The sequence below is a fragment of the Varanus komodoensis genome, unplaced genomic scaffold (assembly GCF_004798865.1).
Source record: "Varanus komodoensis strain SLA01 unplaced genomic scaffold, ASM479886v1 scaffold19, whole genome shotgun sequence".
In the NCBI taxonomy this organism is placed as follows: domain Eukaryota; kingdom Metazoa; phylum Chordata; class Lepidosauria; order Squamata; family Varanidae; genus Varanus; species Varanus komodoensis.
Window position 1 is genome coordinate 17499476 of NW_025335550.1, and position 20070 is coordinate 17519545.

Sequence of the window (20070 nt, forward strand, 5' to 3'; positions counted from 1 at the left end):
GGCGGAATCCTCCTGCGAATGACATCTGCCATTCAGTAACTTCCGTTCTCGCTTCGACTGTGCTGTTCATTCACACCTGTCAAGGCCACGCTGTCAGGATCTGGGCTGCTCTGGTGGCCAGAACCAGAACAACAGCTGCTGTATTTGCAGGATTCGTCCCAGGCCTTGCTGGAGCTCTTGGCCTCCCGATGAGTGCCATCTGGGAGTCCTGGGGGAACACCGTATAAGGCTCTTCCCTCCAGAACTGGCCTCCGAAACGCACGTCTTCCTGCAGCTGCGGTCCCTGCACCTGGCCTGACTGCTCCGGCTCCAGCAGCCCAGGTCCTCCTGCTTGCTTGCAGCTGTGCCTGCGTCCTACCGAGCGGCTCCAGCCCTCGTTTCCTGCCTTTCCATGTTGCCTCGCTGTTGTGGCTGCCCCTTGCCTGACCTGCATCTTGCCTCGTTTGCGCCTCCTGCCTCAGTAACGCAGGGCTTCCTGCGAGCCGTGGGTCAGCCCCTGCCTCTTGTGTGTCCCCTGCTGCCTCTGCTTCCTGCTGCCTCCTGTCTCTTGCTGTGCTGGGCCTCCCACCCTGCTATCCTCTCCAGGGCACGTCCTCCTGGTGCTCAGCCCTTGGCATGTTCCTGACCACGTCCCTGTTCTCCCTTTTTGCATTCTTGTGGTTCCTGACCTCGGCCTGTTCCATGGCTATGATCTGGACCTGCCATTAAACCCTGCTTTCGGATTCTGCCTTGCCTGAAGTCCTGCTGCTGGATCCTGGTGCCTCTGTTGCCCTCGCCTCGCCCTGCCCTGCCCTGCCCTGCCTCACCTCTGGCCGCCCGAGTCCTGGCTGCAGACCCTGACCCAGGCCAGCAGGCCAGGTATTCTGTGCAAAGCACGCTGAGGTACGTTTCAGTGCCACGGCCGCCTCCTGTCTGAGTGCAAACACCGAGCCAGTGCAAGGTACACATACGAGGCTTTTCATGGGATTAGCCTTTCATCCTGAAATGAACAGGTCCTTGATCAGAAGCCGCAGCATATGAAAGCGTTGGGACAGGGAAACTGCGGAGGGTTCAGCATGGGAGGAAGGATTCCAGCAGTAAAGCGGAACTGCCCAGGAGTGGGAAAGGGACTCTTTTGAGGGGTGTATGACATGGTGGAACAGGAAAATCCAGGCTGAGAGGCAGTACTGGTGTGGGAGTCAGTGGGGTCCTGCGAGATCTGGCTTCAAATCCCCACCGGCCACAAAGTTCACGGGGTGACTTGTGGCCAATCACTCACTCTCAGCCTGAACTACCCCACAGGGTTGTTGTGAGGTGAGAATGGAGTGAAGGAGGATTATGTCAGCCGTTCTGAGTTCCTGCCAAAGGGGGAAAAGGGGGGATATAAATGCAATGGAAGAAGAAGAGGAAGAATGCCAAGGCTCTGTGGAACATCTGGGCAAGTCTAGCTGCTCACTGACGCCATGAGGGTTCATTGGCTCATGCATGGCTGAGGGGGCCATGAAAGGATGCTGGGCTGGTAGAGCCAACCCAGTGTTAAACCCCTGGGGCCTGAAGCCCAGCCATGTTGGGGCTGAGGCTGCTGCAGCCCCCAACCACCTCACCTTTTCTGCAGCTCTCCCCCCGTGCTCCCAGTGTATTATTTATTTATTTATTTGAATCATTTGTGCCCCATCGATAGCCTTTGCAGGATCTCTAGATGGCTTACAGAGAAGAAAACTGAACAACTAAATCCATAACAGCACTTGAATCATAATGTGCAATATAGAAACATAGAAACAGAGCGAGTCGAAGGGACCTCCCGGGCCATCTAGTCTGAACTCCGGCACCAGCCGGCTCCGCTCACGATGCCCACCATGTGCACGTCCAGCCTATCCTTGAACACCCGTGCCTCAACGACCTCTCGTGGAAGCCCATTCCACATCCTCGGAGTCCTGACTGTCAGGAAGTGCTTCCTGGCACCCAAATGGAACCTTGGCTCCCTGAGCTTTGCTCCGTTGGAGCGCCTCCTGCCTTCCTCTGCAGGGGAAAACAGGTCCCTACCCACCTCCATGTGACATCCCCTCACATACCTGTATGTCGCCAACATATCCCCTCTGAGTCTCCTCTTCTCCAGGCTGAAGAGACCCAGTTCCCTCAGTCTCACCTCATACGGCATCCCCTGCAAACCGGCCACCAACCTTGTGGCCCTACGCAGCACTGACTCCAACCTGGCTATATCCTTTCTGTAATGAGGGGCCCAAAACTGAACACAATACTCCAATTGCGGGCACACCAGAGTTGTGTAGAGTGGTAGTAATACCTGTCTCGATCTAGAAGCCACACTTCTGGCTATGCAACCAAGGGTGGCATTCGCCCTCTTGACCACCACATCTCACTGCTGACTCATGTTTAGCCTGCAGTCAACCAGTACCCCGAGGTCCCTTTCACAAGTGCTGCGCTCCAGCCCTGTGTCACCTAACCTGTACTTATGTCACCTATTCCTATGCCTCAAGTGCAAGACCTTGCACTTATCCACATTGAACGCCATCCTGTTGTCTCCTGCCCACTTCCATAGTTTGTCCAGATCCTTTTGGATCTGGAGTACCTGCTCCTCAGTTGTGGCCACTGCTCCAGTTTTAGTGTCGTCTGCGAATTTGATCAGCAGACTGTTCACCCCTTCTTCCATATCGTTAATGAAAAGATTAAACAGGATTGGCCCCAGGACAGAGCCCTGGGGGACCCCGCTTGTCACTGGCCGCCATCCCAATGATTCCCCGCTAATGGTTACCTTCTGCTTTTGGTCAGTCAACCATGCCCTAATCCACCGGACAGTGCTTTGGTGTATCCCAAAACTCCTCGGTTTCCCCACCAGGATATCATGGGGCACTTTGTCAAAGGCCTTGCTGAAATCCAGGTAAACCACATCCACTGCGTCCCCTCCATCCGGCCATCTCGAAACCTTGTCATAGAATTCCACAAGGTTTGTCTGGCAGGACCTGTTTTTGTGGAAGCCGTGTTGTGTGGCTGTCAGCCTCCCTTCCCTATCTAGCATCACTAGATCTCTCTCTATTATGAGCCTTTCCATTGTTTTTCCTACAATGGACATAAGGCTAACCAGTCTGTAATTCCCCATGTCCTTTCTACTACCCTTTCTGAAAATTGGGACCGCTGATGCCACCCTCCAGTCCTCTGGAACTTCACCCGTTCTCCATGAGGCCTCAAAAATGGAGGCCAGCGGGCGTGAGAGAACCACTGCCAACTCTCTAAGTACTCTCGGGTGTAACCCATCAGGGCCTGGCGCCTTTGTTATGTCCAATGCCCTGAGGAGCCCCTCGACTTCAAGGGGTGGTGACTCTAATCTGTGCCCCTAAGTCCCCAGCCTCATCTAATCTCCTATGCAGATATCCCCCGTCCTGCTTTGGGGAGAACACAGAGGCAAAATAGTCATTTAGCATCTGTGCCTGTTCCCTCATATCAGTCACTGGATCTCCTTCCTCCTTATTTAGTGGTCCCACCACTTGTCTCCCCTTCCTCTTCCTATTTACATGCTGAAAGAAGCCCTTTTTGTTGCTCTTGATATTCTTGGCAAGTCTCAGCTTGTAATCAGCCTTAGCCTTGTGAAGAATCCTTCTGCAACGGGCCTCCTCCTCCCGGTATATATATAAAAGCATGTACAGTAAACCATGATACCACTCTCATGGCAGAAAGTGAAGAGGAACTAAAGAACCTCTTGATGCGGGTGAAGGAGGAGAGCGCAAAAGCTGGCTTGAAACTCAACATTAAGAAAACTAAGATCATGGCATCCAGTCACTCACTTCCTGCAAATAGATGGGGAAGAAATGGAGGTAGTGACAGATTTTATTTTCCTGGGCTCCAAGATCACCACAGATGGGGACAGCAGCCCAGAAATTAAAAGACGCTTGTTCCTGGGGAGGAAAGCTACGGCAAATCTAGACAGCATACTAAAAAGCAGAGACATCACCCTGCCAACAAAAGTGCGTATAGTCAAGGCTATGGTTTTCCCAGTTGCAATGTATGGCTGTGAAACCTGGACCATAAGGAAGGTTGAGCGCAAAAGGATTGAGGCCTTTGAATTGTGGTGCTGGAGGAGACTTCAGCGAGTCCCTTGGACCGCAAGGCGATCAAACCGGTCACTCCTAGAGGAGATCAACCCTGACTGCTCTTCAGAAGGCCAGATCCTGAAGATGAAACTCAAATACTTTGGCCACCTAATGAGATGGAAGGACTCCCTGGAGAAGAGTCTAATGCTGCGAACAATAGATGGCAGAGAATGAGGTGGCTAGATGGAGGCACTGAAGCAGTTGGTGTGAGCTTAGGTGGACTCCGGGGGATGGCGGAGGACAGGAAGGCCGGGAGGAATGTTGTCCATGGGGTTGCGATGGGTCGGACACGACTTTGTGACTAACAACAACAACACAGTAAACCATTAAAATGCCAGGCAAATAAAAAGGTCTTGGCCTTGTGCCAAAATGAGAAAAGAGTCAGTGCCAGGCATGCCTCTCTGAGGAGCATATTCCATAGCTGGAGCACCACCAGTGAGAAGGCCCTGTTGATTGGAGGGGCTGGTGACTTGTGTGTCAGTGGAGCTTTCCATTCATTGTATCTCTTACTTTGAGCTTTATAACAGCTCTCCATGGTGCTGGACTCCATCCTCAAAACCATGAAGCACTTGCGGGGTCATTGGTGCATCTGAAGCTTCTACAAATGCCCTATGGATGTGACCTATGGTGTTGCGAAGATCATTGGTGCATCTTTGTCACCACGGAGCGTACTACTAGGAATATAAGACTCTGCTTCTTGTGAGATGTTGATCCCAGTAGATCCAGCAAAGCGAGGTGTATTATTGGTGGGGTGTGTTCAACTTCAGGCCTGTGCGACTGGCCTGCCTGGGGTTCCTCAAAGGCCCATGCCTCCTTCCCTGGGCCTCCCCTTTCCCACCCAGCCCTGGCATGTAGCCACTGGGAGCTTCTTCGAAATGGTCTTCAAAAGGTTCAACTCCTCTAGCCTGTTGTTTGATGTTTCCCTCTCCATGCCACATCCTGTGCTTCCCATATGCTATTTCACATCCTCTCCATCAGATGCTCTCCACTGTTTGCTCCCTGTCTCTGAAAGCTGCATCCTTTGCCTGAGGTTAGTGGTCTGGCTGGCCCTGGGGCAGAGGTGAAGCCCAACCTTGACATCCCCACATGACCACTATTCATTCCTGAAAAGCATGGAAGGGATCCGTGGGACCTCTAGCTGCTTCAGGGGTGCCCTCACTAGCTGCACCCCCTCCGAAGTCAGTGAGCACACTGGTTTAGCCCCACACAGGGAAAATATTGTGATTCGAGATGGCTCAGCCTTGCAGCTTGGAGTGGACAATGCAGCACTTTCCACTATTGAGGGCCAAGTCTTGTCTGCTATTGTTGCTTCCTGGAATTTGTTTCTTTGGTTTTTCGGCAGCCTGGATATTATGCCAGCTTCGACGACTGCCCCCTTTGCCTCCCCCTAGAAACAGCCCTGGGCTGACCCCTTCTACACTTGATTTATCTAAAAGCTGACCAGCTCCAGCTGGACAAACCACCGTGTCAAAGAACATATGTTTCAGACATGTCTTGGAGAACCCAAAGTGCGATCTAGGTGACTCAATGGTCAGGGCATGAAGCCGAGTTACCAAATCCTCTGGAAGGCCTCATCATGTTAATCAGTCTATGGGCATCTGTGCCTTGCAGGATGAGTGTGATTTGCCTGATGGCTCTGGAATCTGCTACACATAGCAAGCAATATTCATGGCTGAACGGAAATGACAAGAGTGCCTTTGACATCTTAACTGAAGGCTTCATCTATGTCGTTCTCAGCCAACCACCAGTGCATTGATTTGGGGTAAGAGACCTTTCTCATGGAATCAAAGAACATCTTCCTGGTGCACAGGGATGAACTTGCTTTTATATTCTGCAGGTGCAAAATCATTTCCCTGTATAAAGCAGCATGTGCAGCATAAACAGAGAAAATTAAGCCACCATCCACCCTCTCTACTTTGCAACATCCAGAAAGGTGGGTGGCATCTTGCAGTTCACCAGTACTTGTCAGGTTTTGCAGTGACAAATGGCATCTTCCCACATCCCCAGACACAGGTTGAACATCTGAAGGCACCAAATAACTTTTAATGCTTTTCGCAGATTGCCAGAAACCCATGTTTGGATTATTATTACAAACATCTGCAGCTTTGAAGAGTCTACAGCCCTAAATGATGTCTGGGAATGTCTGTGCTATAGCAACTGAGCAGGGCAAGATGTACATTTCCCTCCAGCTGTAATTTCTTTCCGTTTATAATCAGGGCAACTCAGACTAAAGAGAAGGCACTGATGGAGTGGAATTGGGGAAGGTGATACGGGGCAGCAGATGGAAGAGGAATGTGAGAAAGAGAAAACTATAGGTAGGGGACTGAACTTTCATCAGAGGGGTGGGTGTCAGAAAGAGAAGGCAAGAGGAGAAAGACCAGTGGGTGGGGATGGTCCTACTCACAGTTGGTTTCTGACCCACCCCTCAGCAGCTTCTGGTCCCTGCAGAATGCCGTGCCGGACATGAAAAAGGGTGTGGGAGGCAGTGGCATTGTGAGCCAGGACCCACACGGATGCAGTACCAGCACTTCTAAAATGATCCTTAGCAATTATTATTGCTATTGTTGGCCTCATCTGCCACAGAATCCCCTGCTCAGAGTCCTGTTCCTACTGAGCTTAGCTGCAGTCCTCACAGTGGCTGGGGGCGGGGAACGCATTTTCCCAGCAACAAGATGTTGTTCCTCATTGTAATGCAAATTATTTTGGGCTAGAACGGGCAATGAAGATCCATTAGCTGCACAAAAGCTTTGCTCAGACTGCTGGAGCTGGTTTGTTGCTATGGATTTTTCCACTCTCCTTAGGGCAAGGAGTGCCCCTGGCACCTGCTATGAGCACCTGCACTCCGACATTTCCGAGCATCCAGCAGCATCCCAGTCTGCCCTGGCATGCTACGTCACAGGTGCTCTTTCGCAGTTTGTTTTATGAATTTTGTACATCTTTCAGGTGCAGGTCCTCTCAAATGTACACACACTGCACTGCAAAGCGCACGGGTGTTGGACATCTTCCACACATGCGCTACGCGAAGGCTGAAGGCTGCTGTTCTCAGCCTTTGTCCCCCTGGGATGGCCTCCAACGTTCCAAAGATGCCGAAGACCCCAGTGCAGCAGGGTTTTTCAGGAGCCTGTGGAATGGACTGGCATACAAGAGGAATTCATTTCTACAATCAAAGAACAGTACCGCATGGTGTCTGCGGCAAGGAGGGAGAAATGACCAGCACTATACTTCTCCCCTGAGTGCCACCCTTCTCTTCTGTGTGTCAAGTGAGCCTATGGAATTGGTTCATGGGTGCGGAGTTCTTTGACATGAAAAACTGACCCTCCCTCCCCTTATTCCATATCAATGATTGAGTTTGGTGAAGGGTTGTTTGGAGTTGGCATGTTTGGTGGGAAGCCATATTTGGTCCCTACCAGCAAAGTAGGGAACCTTCTGATGCTGCTGATCAACCCAACATTTGTAGGCTTCCTGCTTCCTTGCCTTACCTGAGCAAGAAAGACTACCTGAGCTTCCTGTGTTCCAGGTGTGGGCAACCTGTGACTTCCCAGGTGTTTTTGGCTACAACACCCATGATCTCTTGTTTATGAAGCTTAGGGCTGATGCAATTTGTGACCCTCCAGATGCTTTGATCCCCCAGCTCCCTACCCTTGCTTAATCCTTTGAGTGCTCTTTTGTCCTGAATCCTAGTTAGTTCATTTGTCTGTCTGGCCTTCTCATCTGCTCTTTTGGTCCTGATGCCCAGCATTGTTCCTTGCCAAACCTACCTTTGATGCTGGCCTTGGTGCAAGCATTAGCAGGACCATACATATATAGTTCAGCTCTGAGCATTTTCCCTCCCAGCTGCTGAAGGATGCTTCTGCATTTTCCCCTGGCTTCTTAAGTGGTTTGGAACAATGGCCAGGTGTCTCCCATTTCTGCCTTAATTCATCCCCAGACACACACACTCACTTGCAAGAAGACTTGCAACTGGGAATGGAGGAGGAACAGACTTGGATGAGGCTGGCACCTTTTAAGATTTATGAACGCCTAAATTTAGAAATGCCATTTTGTTATTGCCAGTATATGCTGTGGGCTTCTGTGTATGAGTCACAGAAATGGAAGTCACCTCCTTTTTTGAGAGCTCCTTTGAGAAACATGAAATGGGTTCAATTAATCATTTTAACCACTGAATTTGCTCTGGATAAACAACGTGTGTATCAGATGATATGCCCTAGAAAGGTAGTCATCTCACAAAACTGCTTTCCCCTTTACAACTCCACTCCTCTCATTATCATATCCCAAATAGTTTTCTGAAAGGGGGAAAAAACTGCTCGAGCAAAATATTAAGTAGCATTCATTTGTCATTTTCCTTCAGGGACCAGGCAGCAACCTGCTGGGGCTGGAAATATATGGCCATTACAGAGCGTGCATTGAATTGTTTGTTTATCTCGCCCCTTTCTTCTTCTTTGGAGCCATCCCTTTGTGAGTGGTAATTTCAAGCACTTCTGCTTGAAGACAGCACCCCCACTATGCTTGAACTGAAACTAATAGATGCTTGAAAGTCCATCTTAGGAAAACCCACTCTTGGGGTATATATGCAGGCACACAAATCGTGCCACTTTACTTTTGTCTCCGGGTGTTCCGGTTTATCATCTTGCTGCATACTTTGGTCATGAATTTCTGTCATCTCTCTGGAATCTCTCGAAAGCTCGAGCAGTGAGGGTTGCTTTTGCCTCATGCATGCCTTGCTGATTTAGAGAATGCTCGGATTGCTGTCAGAATAGCCAAATAACTGGTTTTGGTTTCAGACGGTGACGGCTTATACACGATTAAGACATGGAGATAAGGGCTATGGGATCGAGCATTTGCCTGTGTACTCCACGGGCATGCACTGGCACCTGTGACTGGAGTATTTAGGATGGGGCAGGAGCTTTGGGGAATGATTAAATGGACCCGTGCTTTATTTGGGCTTGTTTTACTTTTCAGTTGGACCTTAGCTCCAGCTAAAGGGTTTCTTGCATGCCCACAGTGGTTCCCTAGCCAAACCAGCAACTTCTCCCCCTGACTGCAGTATTCTTTCCCAGTGGGGGGAAGCTCTTATCTCAGAGCAGTGGCTGATTGGAGATAAGAGAGGTTTTCCCTGCTGTCCAGTGACAAAGGGGGCCTTTCCTACTAGGCTTGTCCTGCAGAGGCGAGTCTTGCTTACTTGTGGGTAGGATCTAAACAGAGCACCCTAGTTGGGAGAAGGCTTACACAGAGTATAAAAATCAGTGATGCGCTAAGGGGGAATACAGGGGGAGCATAACTTTCTTCAGGACAAGATTGGGACCTGCACTGCAGGCCTTCTCTTGCCAGTGCATGGCAGGTGCTGGATGGGAGGATGCTGGCAAGTGCCTCTATTCTCTCCCCTCATGCGATTCAGACTATTTGAGGACTAGGATGCCCAGATGTCCATTGGACTTTGGATCGAACTGGACTTGACATTAACTGCATACGGTAGTTGATTGCTGTACTTAGTTAATTTCTATACCACCTGTTAGCTGGAAATGCTCTCTTAGCACCTCCACTCTTAAAAGAAATAAGTAACAGCAGTCGCCAGAGAATTATCTGGACTGGGGCTGGGGCACAAAAAAAGAAGAGAGAAAGTGTTTTTCTACTGATCTAAAAAAATCATAGGAACTTTAGGAACAATTAGTAGCGATGGTGTGTGTGTATGCATATTGTTAAATTTTGAAATGTAGGCCCTCATTATGGCAATATGAGCCATACCAGCATGAAACATCCAAAAATTCAGGCAGATGCATTATGGTATTTATTAGATTGATATTGATATCCCACCTTTTTTCTTTCCTTACATAATTTTCCTCCATCTTTCCCTCACAACAACAGCCTTGCGAGGTAGGTTGGGCTGAGAGTCTGTGATTGGCTCAAAGTTATCCAGCGAGCCCCATGACTGAGCAGGGCCAGAACCGACATTTCCAGTGTCCAAGTCCCACACTCTTAACTACTATACAACACGGGCTCTCACATCAACAAACAAGTTATGGCAGTTTTATCTCCATCAGCAGCACGCCTTATGAAGTTAAGGGGTGTTCATTGCCCATTCAAGGCCAGCTCACCCCAAAATACTTTGCATTATATCAGGGGACATCATGCTGTTGTTGGGGAGATTCATTTAGCCGAGAATGGTAGCCAAGGTGAGAAGAATGTGGACATCTGTGAATACAGACAGCATCTCTGCTAAACCAACAGTGCCAGAACTGCATTCCTGTGAGCCCTGGCTACACTGCACCACTGTGTATTTGTGCAGGAAATTGTATGTGTGTGTGGGGCGGGGGGGGGGGGCTCCATCCTGCAGCCCCAAGTTGGAGTCAGGGCCCCTACAGTGGTTGTCAATTTTATCTTCTTTCTTTTTTAAATGCAGGAGACTCCCAAGTGTGGGTTTCAAAGCTGCAGTGAACATCACATTTAGTTTTCCCCTTAGGATGTGATTCAAAGTAAGAGTGGGAGTTTAAATACTATTCCAGCAGCAAGAAGTTGCCGTTGTCATTGCTGGTTGGAAAGCTGAAACTCTGTCATCTTAGAAAATGTTTCAAGTCTCTCTCTTCAGTTTCCCCTGCTGTTCTTTGCTTTCCACGTTCTTTAATATTCACTAGCTAAGTTCCACCAATGCATCTTATTGTGTTTAATGGTTGGCTAAGCTGGATCAGGGTGATTACCCCTAAGGGACTGTTAGTAAACCTTGTTTTAACAAGCTTAAATTTATACTACTGTCAAAAGTTAATTGCCCTGTTATGCTCACTTTGCATGACTGCTGATTACTGAAGGAGGCAGTGGCAGGAAACAATAACAAAAAGTAGAAACGAGATATGTAAAAGCAGGCATAGTAAGATGCCACCAGCTGGCAAAAGGATGAACACCATGAAGAGCAATTCTGCTGCAGAACGGCAGAGCAGTGTCACATAAATAGAAATGGGTCTCCAGCTGCTGTTGCCAGCGGAATATCAGCATTTACGTGGATGTGCAGAAATGATATGTTGGACCATGAGAAGGTACAAAGAGCTGCTCATCAGAAGGCAGTTCTTAGCATCACTGCAGCGTTCCCAGAAATGATTTGGGTTTGTTTTTTTAAACCGGGCTGCTTGGCAAATAAGATGTGGGTTGTTCTGTGATATCAAACTTGGAAGGGGCTTGATGTTCACATTTTGCTTTGAAGGATGGGAGAGTCCCGCTCTATCAAACCAAGAGATAAGAGCCAGTGTGGTGCAGTGGTTAAAGTGCTAGGCTGGGATTTCGGAGACCTGGGTTCCTGGTCTCATTTGGCCATGAAGTTCACTGGATGAATTGGGACAGTCACAGACTCTCGGCCTAGCTTGCCATGAAGGATAAAATGGAGGAGAATTTTATATGCTGCTTTGGTTCCTTGAAGGAAAGGTGGGATGTAAATGTAACAGATGAATACATAACAAGTAGTAGAACATCTCTTTCTGACAGTGGCTAGCCAGGTTTCTCCAGAAAGTATTATTTATTTTTGTTTCATTGCATATGCTGCTACAATAGCCCATATTTATTTATTTATTTATTTATTTATTTCTATGCTGCCCATAGCTGAAGCTCTCTGGCTGGTTTAAAACACAGTATAAAAACAATAAAACACAATAGTCAAAATCATAAGAATTAAAAATAATTTAAAAGAACATTAAAAGAGAATTTTAAAAGACCCAACCAAGAGTAAAAGAGAGGCACCTACCCATTTATGTCAGGCCCCTGAATGACCGGGGGAGGGGGGTCCTGTTCAATTTCTAGGAACTTGACGATGCCTAGGGAAAAAATCAGAATAGGGTTCGGGTTTGGGAATCTTGGAACTGTGTGCCTTTGCATTACAAAATCAAACCTGCACTCCTTCTCAAATGCATTGGCTTTCCAAGCCAATGCACTGTTTAATAGTGATGTAGCTTTAAGAAAATGACTCTAGCATTTCTTGCTGTAAGCCAGAGCAGACAGGGCATTCAGTCGAATATACATTATATACATTCACAATGTAGCTAAATAATCTATTAAGGACATTTACAGTTTACCAGGAAGTATCTATCTCAATAACCTGAATTTAGATGTCTAAGCAGACCTGGAGATGGGTTCAAGTCTCTGGAAGTTACTTCACAGAAATGTCAATACACTGCAATTAGAAACAGTGTAATCTCATTGTCACTGTATGATTGGCTGATCTTCCTTTATCTGTTCTGTATATGATGACCTCAGAATTTTATTGTAATGTCTGCATTCTGTCATCAATTGCTCTGTACCTGTGTATGTGACCGGGAGGGTATAAAATACCCTGTAACTGTATTGAGACCTCGCAGTCGAGTCCACCTCTGCCTGACCAGTAATGCATTATCGTGAGTGCGGACCGCGGGAACCTGGGCTAAACAATAAAGCAGCAGATGGTCTTAACGCTTGATCTTTCCCACGAACCTGAGTTTTATTTCCTCCTCACAAATTGAAATTCCAGGATTCTGTCAGCTCTCAGTCCTGTCCCTCCACAGAAAACAACAACATCCCAATCTAAAGCAGCTCCCCGGTACAAGTTAATCAAATCTGATCACTCTTGACCTAGCTATTTAGCCAATATCCTCAATTTGCATTTTCAAACCATGCAAAGAGTTCTTCTGGAGGGTCATTATTCTCACACTCCAATAGAACATGGTAGTTTGCCTGTAGTAGAGAAACTTCCTCATTATGTGATATCCTCTCTGCTTGATAGAGCTCCAAGAGATACATTTTTAGCTAGAATTTTATCTGCCACTGAGAAGATTGTTTTTATGTTATCAGACCATGATGCTTATGTATCCCATAGAGTGGTTGTGTTTGCTTTGGCAGCTATGAAGATTACATTGCAGGTGGCATCCAAGGGGGTAGCTAATTGATAGCAATTAAAAAGCAAAGACATCACCCTGCCAACAAAAGTGCGTATAGTTAAGACTATGGTTTTCCCAGTTGCAATGTATGGCTGTGAAAGCTGGACCATAAGGAAGGCTGAGCACCAAAGGATTGAGGCCTTTGAGTTGTGGTGCTGGAGGAGACTCCTGCGAGTCCCTTGGACCACAAGGCGATCAAACTGGTCGGTCCTAGAGGAGAGCAACCCTGACTGCTCTTCAGAAGGCCAGATGCTGAAGATGAAACTCAAATACTTTGGCCACCTAGTGAGATGGAAGGACTCCCTGGAGAAGAGCCTAATGCTGGGCACAATAGATGGCAAAAGAAGAAGGGGACGGCAGAGGATGAGGTGGCTGGATGGCGTCACTGATGCAGTCAGCGTGAGTTTAAGTGGACTCCAGGGGATGGTGGAAGACAGGAAGGCCTGGAGGAATGTTGCCTGTGGGGTCGTGATGGGTCAGACACGACTTCGCGACTAACAACAACAACAAAAACTAGTTTTTATTTTACTTTTAGATTTTCTTTTCAATGTCAGCATCTGTTATTAATGAATTTTTATTGTGCCATTTGTAAATTTTGTAATGGCCTATGGCTAAATACAATAGAACTTGATACAAAAACCATTCATAGTCCTCCTTTCTCTTATGTATTTCAGTGTCTTATGAACAAAATAAAGATATCCCCACCGCATGTTTCATTTAGAAACCGAAGTAACCATTTACTACTACAATGGAAGAAAGCAGCTTCCTCAAGTGCATCTTTGCCTGGTATATTTTATATTGTTGGGAAAACTGAGATAAATCTTTACAGGAAAAAGTTGCTCATAGGTGCCTTTGTGCCATAAAATAAAACCTGCAGTATCCCTGTTCCTCTTTCCCTGAAGGAAGCAGAATTCCAGGCCAGACTCCTGTTTGTTCCTGAAGCATTACTAGATGACTGTTCCTTTAAGAGACTAGCTCCCTCCCCCCGCCCCCTGCCCAGCCTGAGGCGGGTGCTGGGTGCTACGTTCAGTTGCAAAAGACTTTGCAGAATGGGGCTCACAAGGAAAGCCAATCTGTGTCTATTCTTGTGCTAACAGCAGCAAAGCCGATAAGGCTGCCAAGCTAGTTTTTCTAGCAGCATTGCAATCATTCTCATTTGCATGTTCACACTCACAGCCAAGACCTGCAATAATCTCTGTGCCTCACTGATTGTCATGTCAATCTCCTGTAATCACTGATACTTGTTGCACTATTGCATTAAATCCCCTCTGCGGATCGCCCATCTTTTGACTATGCTCCCATTATTTCATCATCATCTGCCCTGCTCCTGTGTATGTGACTCAAAATCTGTAAAACACTTTGTATATGTTATGGAATCTTGTAGTTGGCTGCACGAACCTATACCCAGTAGCACAGTGCTGTAAGTTTTCTGACAATATACATCATCTTATTGCCAAATGTGTGATTATTAAGGGCAGGGGCTGCTGCAATTTCCCAGTGGTGATGAAAAAGCACAGGGCATAGGCCCCAGGGCTCTCTGTTGTTACCTAATAGTGTCCATCAGCTGTGAAATGGGCTCAGTTGCCATTAAAAGGCATGGCTGCCACATGCTGAGTGTAAGTCTATACAGTGGTACCTTGGCTCACAAACTTAATCCATTCTAGGACTCTGGTTGTGACCAAATTGGTTGTGAGTCAAGTCAAATTTCCCCATAAGGTTCAATGTAAATAAGGTTAATCCGTTCTGTAACTCTTTATTTAATCAGAAAAATGCAAAGCAAAGCGACAAAGAACAACAAAGATCGCGGCCATCTCCCCCACACCCTGAGCACGAGCGGCCATCTCCACCCCGCCCCCCCAGCACGGCCACGATCACGCCCCTCATCCCTGCATGCGCCCGTCATCCCGGCACGCGGGGGAGTGGGAAGAGATGGGCGTGAATGCAGGCATGCTGGGGGGGAGAGACGGGCATGAACGTGGGTGTGCTTGGGGGGGGGGGAGATGGGCACGAACGCGGGCACGTTGGGGGAGGAGATGGCTGAGTTCACAGTTGCACCCCTGCAGGAAAGATGGGAGCGATCGCGGCCATCTCCACCCCACCCTGAGCATGAGCGGCCATCTCTCCCCCCACAGTACGACCACAATCGTGCCCCTTGTCCCTGCACGCACCCGTCATCCCGGCACGCCATGGGGGAGATGGGCGCGAACGCGGGCACACTCGTGGGAGATGGCCGGGATCGCAGTTGCGCTCCTGCAGGAAAGACGGGCGCAATCATGGGAGCGCTCCTGCAGGAAAGACGGGAGCGATCTCGGCCATCTTCCCTCCGCCCCCAGCACACTCGGGGGTGGGGGGTAGGGAGATGGTCGTGATCGTGGTCGCCACCCAATGTGGCGTTCACGATCTGAGTCAAAATTTTTATGGCATTTTTGCTTGTGACCCGATTTGGTCATGAACTGAGGCGTTCGTGAGCCGAGGTACCGCTGTATATAAATATGAGACTTGCACATGTCTTGCCGTGCTGCTTTGGTCAACTGGAGCTCTCTGCTTCCGTTAGCTTTTCATGCCTGCTTCCAGGTGGGGGCATACTTAACTCTTGACTGGGCTGGGCCATTAGATCAGGGTCTGAGGCTGCTGGTTTGCTCCCAGTCTCATCCACTGGCATTCACGAGTGTCTCCATTTTTGCCTTGAAACGCGGTTTTCCCACACTTCGTTTGCTGTGAATAGTGCTGCATTTTCTCCTCCTTGTGCAACCAAACTAAACTACAGCTGATACTACTAACAAGGAACGCTTCCTTCTCACTAAGGGACTAATCCGGCAACATCAGGCCTACAGGATTCAGTGCTACGTCACACTGCACAGCTTGAAACAAGCTTCTGTAAGAACGACCTGGCTCCTGTCCTTCTGAAAGCGCTTTTGACCTCTTTTACACATTGGGTAAAATGCATGACGCCGTGACTTGACTAGCCAAGACAGTTAATGAAGTAGTGCTTGCTGATTCAGACCTTTCTTTGATAGCCCTCACTCTGAATCTCACTTCATTTTTCATTTTGCTATAAGGTGGAAAGGGTTTTTCCAGCCCAAGGCATTTTGGCAGGCAGGCAGAGCCTCCTTGTTGGGGGAACATACTCCCCAACGCTGAGGAGTACAGCAAAGGCAAAAGGGATGGACCCCAAATATTGTTGTTGTTGTTAGTCGTGACGTCGTGTCCGACGCATCGTGACCCCGTGGACAACATTCCTCCAGGCCTTCCTGCCCTCCACCATCCCCCGGAGTCCACTTAAGCTCACACCGACTGCTTCAGTGACCCCATCCAGCCACCTCATCTTCTGCCGTCCCCTTCTTCTTTTGCCATCTATAAGAACAAACAAAAACACAAGACCCTGGCGTATTGCGGCTTAAAGTTCCTACTGTCTGTAACAGAGCCTTGGGAGAGGAATGGGTGACTAATGGCACTAAGGCTGGGAACTCAGCAAGGAGGAACGCAGCAAAGCCAGGGGATGAGAGATTTCCACTTCCCAGCCCTGTGCTACCTATGGGGAAACTGCCTCTTCAGTGAGCAACCTTACCTATTTGTAGCAAATGCTTGTATTTCTGGGCCTAAGGAACTGCCTGCCACTGTAACTCAATAGTCCCCAAAGCTGACTCTTTCCCACTGCCACCTGTTCTGTAGAATACCTCCAAGAACAGGGTTTTAAGGCATAATCTTAGATATGTTTAGAGAGGAAAAGAGTCTTATGATTCCCAGCATTTCAGGAGTTGTAGGACTTTTTGCTATCTAAAGATGCATAGGATTGCACTGTTCGGCATGAGATGAGCACCTAGATTAGAGACAAGATGAACTATGAAAGTTAATTTGTTACAGGGATATTTCATGCATAAGAAAATATTGATATTTACTTTAGAGTTTTAAAAGAGAATGCTTGCTGACATTTCTCAAGAACTAAAGAGACATGCTTGCTAATACAAGACTCTAATAATTTCTTTTACCTCAGGCCAAATTCCCAACCCTTTTACCCCAGCTAAATACACTTACAACCAGGTCCAACTTTTGGATACAGCCTTCCTTTGACATGAAAGCTCCTCTTTTATTCCTGGCTGCCTGGAAAGCTTATCTGAGTTTAGCTGGCTGCTTGTATAACCTTCTTCTGGAAAGTTCTTAGGGCAACCTCCCTGGTATGCATAGTTGCCTGCTTCACCGGCTATGTAAAATTCTCCCACAGAGAAGGAATAGCTTAAAATTCAGGCCATACCTATCTACCTTCTCTCCGGCTTTCTCTGAGTCCTTCTAAAAGACCACACACCAACCAGCTCTCAGACTAAGAACCAACTGACTAGCATAATCCTAAATTGTCACTTCCCAACTGCTCTGTTTGACCTATCTAGATTCCCCTCAACCAATCAGGAATTGAATTAACCTGATCTAATAATACTGAAAATGATGGTCTTTTCCTCCACCTCCAGAAGATCACTCAGTATCTACTACACAGCCTTTGCCAGTAAAAAAACACAAAAAACCAAGGTCTTGGCACCTACTCAGATTTGCTGTAACTTTACAGAGACCATACCAAGTGAACATTACATAACTTTATATAACATGACCTAACAGAGGAAGGATGTGAAGTTGACGCCAGGATAGCTGGATGTACTCCTGTTTCTGAGGATCTGCATCGCTTCTGGGGAAAAGCAGTGTCATTTCCCCCTGATGCAACGGTTCCAATTTTGCCAATTTTTTTTTTAAAAAGAAAGTGCAACAAGGTCATTGATCTGTTATTTCATCTACACTGACTCTGAGAAAATCCTGGTGTATGGAAAGTCTGTCGAATGTAATGGTTAGAGTGCTGGCCTAAGATGAGAGAGACCTGGGTTCAATTCTGCAAGGACTCACGAAGCTTGCTGTGTGATCTTGCACCAGATACTATTCCTCAGGTTAACGTACTTCACAAGTTTGTTGTGAAGATAAAGCAGGGGCAGGAGCGATTATAACCTTGAACTGTTAGGCCAGGGGTGAGGAATATAGGCTGTGATCAGGACTTGGTTCTAAATCCCATCATCCCTAAACATTTGCCAAGTTCACTGAGGTTGGGCTTCGTTGATGTCACAAGGGCCACTTGCTCCCTACCTCTGTCCTGGAGGGAAAGCTATAGAATACATATAGCTAATAACACTGCGAGTTTAATTGCTCGGATTCACCCATGGTAGGCATGTGGCAAATAGACTAATTTCCCTTCTTGTACCAAATCCACTCTTTAGCTGGACTGGCATGAAGCTACGCCGCTGCCCTGCTGCTGTTTCCTTCACTGCCTCTGCAGTTAAGGGCTAGCTAGCAGCTTTCCTTGGGCTCAGTTCTGCCCATAATGGTTGCTCATCCAGCTTGCTGGTATTTTATTGTTCATTTTGGCATTTATATCCTGCATTTGTTCCTCTTGCAACGAACTCAGAGTGGCTTAAACAGTCTCTCTATTTTATCCTCACAACAACCCTGTGAGGAAGGCAAGGCTAGTATGTAGGTTAGTGACCAGCCCCAAGGCATGGAGTGCATTTCATGGTCTCCCAAGTCCCAGTCCAACATTCTGACAACTATACCATGCTTGCTCATTGATGTAATCCAAAACTGCCAATATTGGCACTGTTGTTCAGGGTTATGTTTACCAGAATGCTCTTATAGGTTAGATGTCTCTATTTTATTTTCATTTTTTATTTACGGGAAAATGAACAATTTCCTGGCATTTAAAGATGGGTTGTGCAGATCAGATTAACATGGCGACATAATATTTGGGCAGAACATGTTCTGCGATAGCAAGTTTGTACACAGCTATACACAAAAACAATGCTTAGCTTTCATCTGCGGGACTGGTGAAGTGGAAACCATGCAATTTTCTCTGTTACTGCTTTGCAGCTTCCTTGCCTGTAGAACAGCTCTTGTGGAAAATGGACCTTCGTAACTGCTGAGCGGGGCTTTCCCCCCCAAAATAAAAATAAAAAATGACTGAAAGAACAGCACTTGGTAATCACACAGTCCTTGGCTTACTCTGGCTGCTGTATTATTCTGAAACCACTTTCATCCAAATTATCATAGATCTTCATCTTTGTTTTAAGACTTGACTGAAAGAATTATTTTAAAAAGTAGTGCACTTGAAAATACACAACTGGTTAGCAATGCTTTTTCTATCCTGACCAAGCATTCTGTCTATCCAAAACTGCATGGACTAAGCAATTGTGGATCCAAAAGTCAAACCTCATATTGTTTTTGAAAGCATGGCTTCTAAGCAGCTTTCAAAAGCAAGCATGGAAGACAACATCTAGGCTTTGACACGGGGGTAGAGGAGTGTAACCTCTTGCTACCCACTGTAGTCCTTATCCATACTGGGGGGATGGGGATTGATTGGTTGTTGAGCCTGCTATCTATTCTTCCACAAAGAAAAGAAGTACCCCTTTGTTTCAATAAATGCTGCTGTTGCGCTCAGCACCTAGGATCATGGCAGGGGCAAATGGTTCAAACGCAGGCTGAGCTCAGACCACTTAATGGTGTCAGATAACAAGCCACGGCATATTTTGCCATTGATGGTCTGTTGTTTTGCCTGAGCCCAGTCATGGCATTTCATTATGGTAAGTTTGGTCTTTAGAAGCCATGATTTAACAACAACAACAAAAGTTTGTTCTATGGATTATCTGTACCACCAAGGCTTGCTGTGTGATCTGAAGCTAGGATTATGGCTTCCCCTATGATGGTATGCAAGTACCACAGAGTCCTCTGGGAAGAGTGGCAACTGTAGGAGCTGCTCCAGCCATCTAGCCTCTATGTCTGGACGAATAAATGGTGAACTCCACCTCTGAGAACCTTTTTGAGAAGTTCTCTACCTCATAGAGAAATCTGGTGAACTTGTTCCCACTACTACCTCAGAGTAGAACATTTTAAGAAGCAATTTCTGTCAGTTATACCTTATACACTAAGGAGTTGCTATGTGATACGGCAGACACTGAGTGATACATTTGAATGTGTAATGCCACAGGTTTGGTCATGCGGTTGGGTCTCCAGGGATGGATTGTTTATGTGGAACATCATGCAAACATCTCCCTTTATGAACAACCCCAGAACAT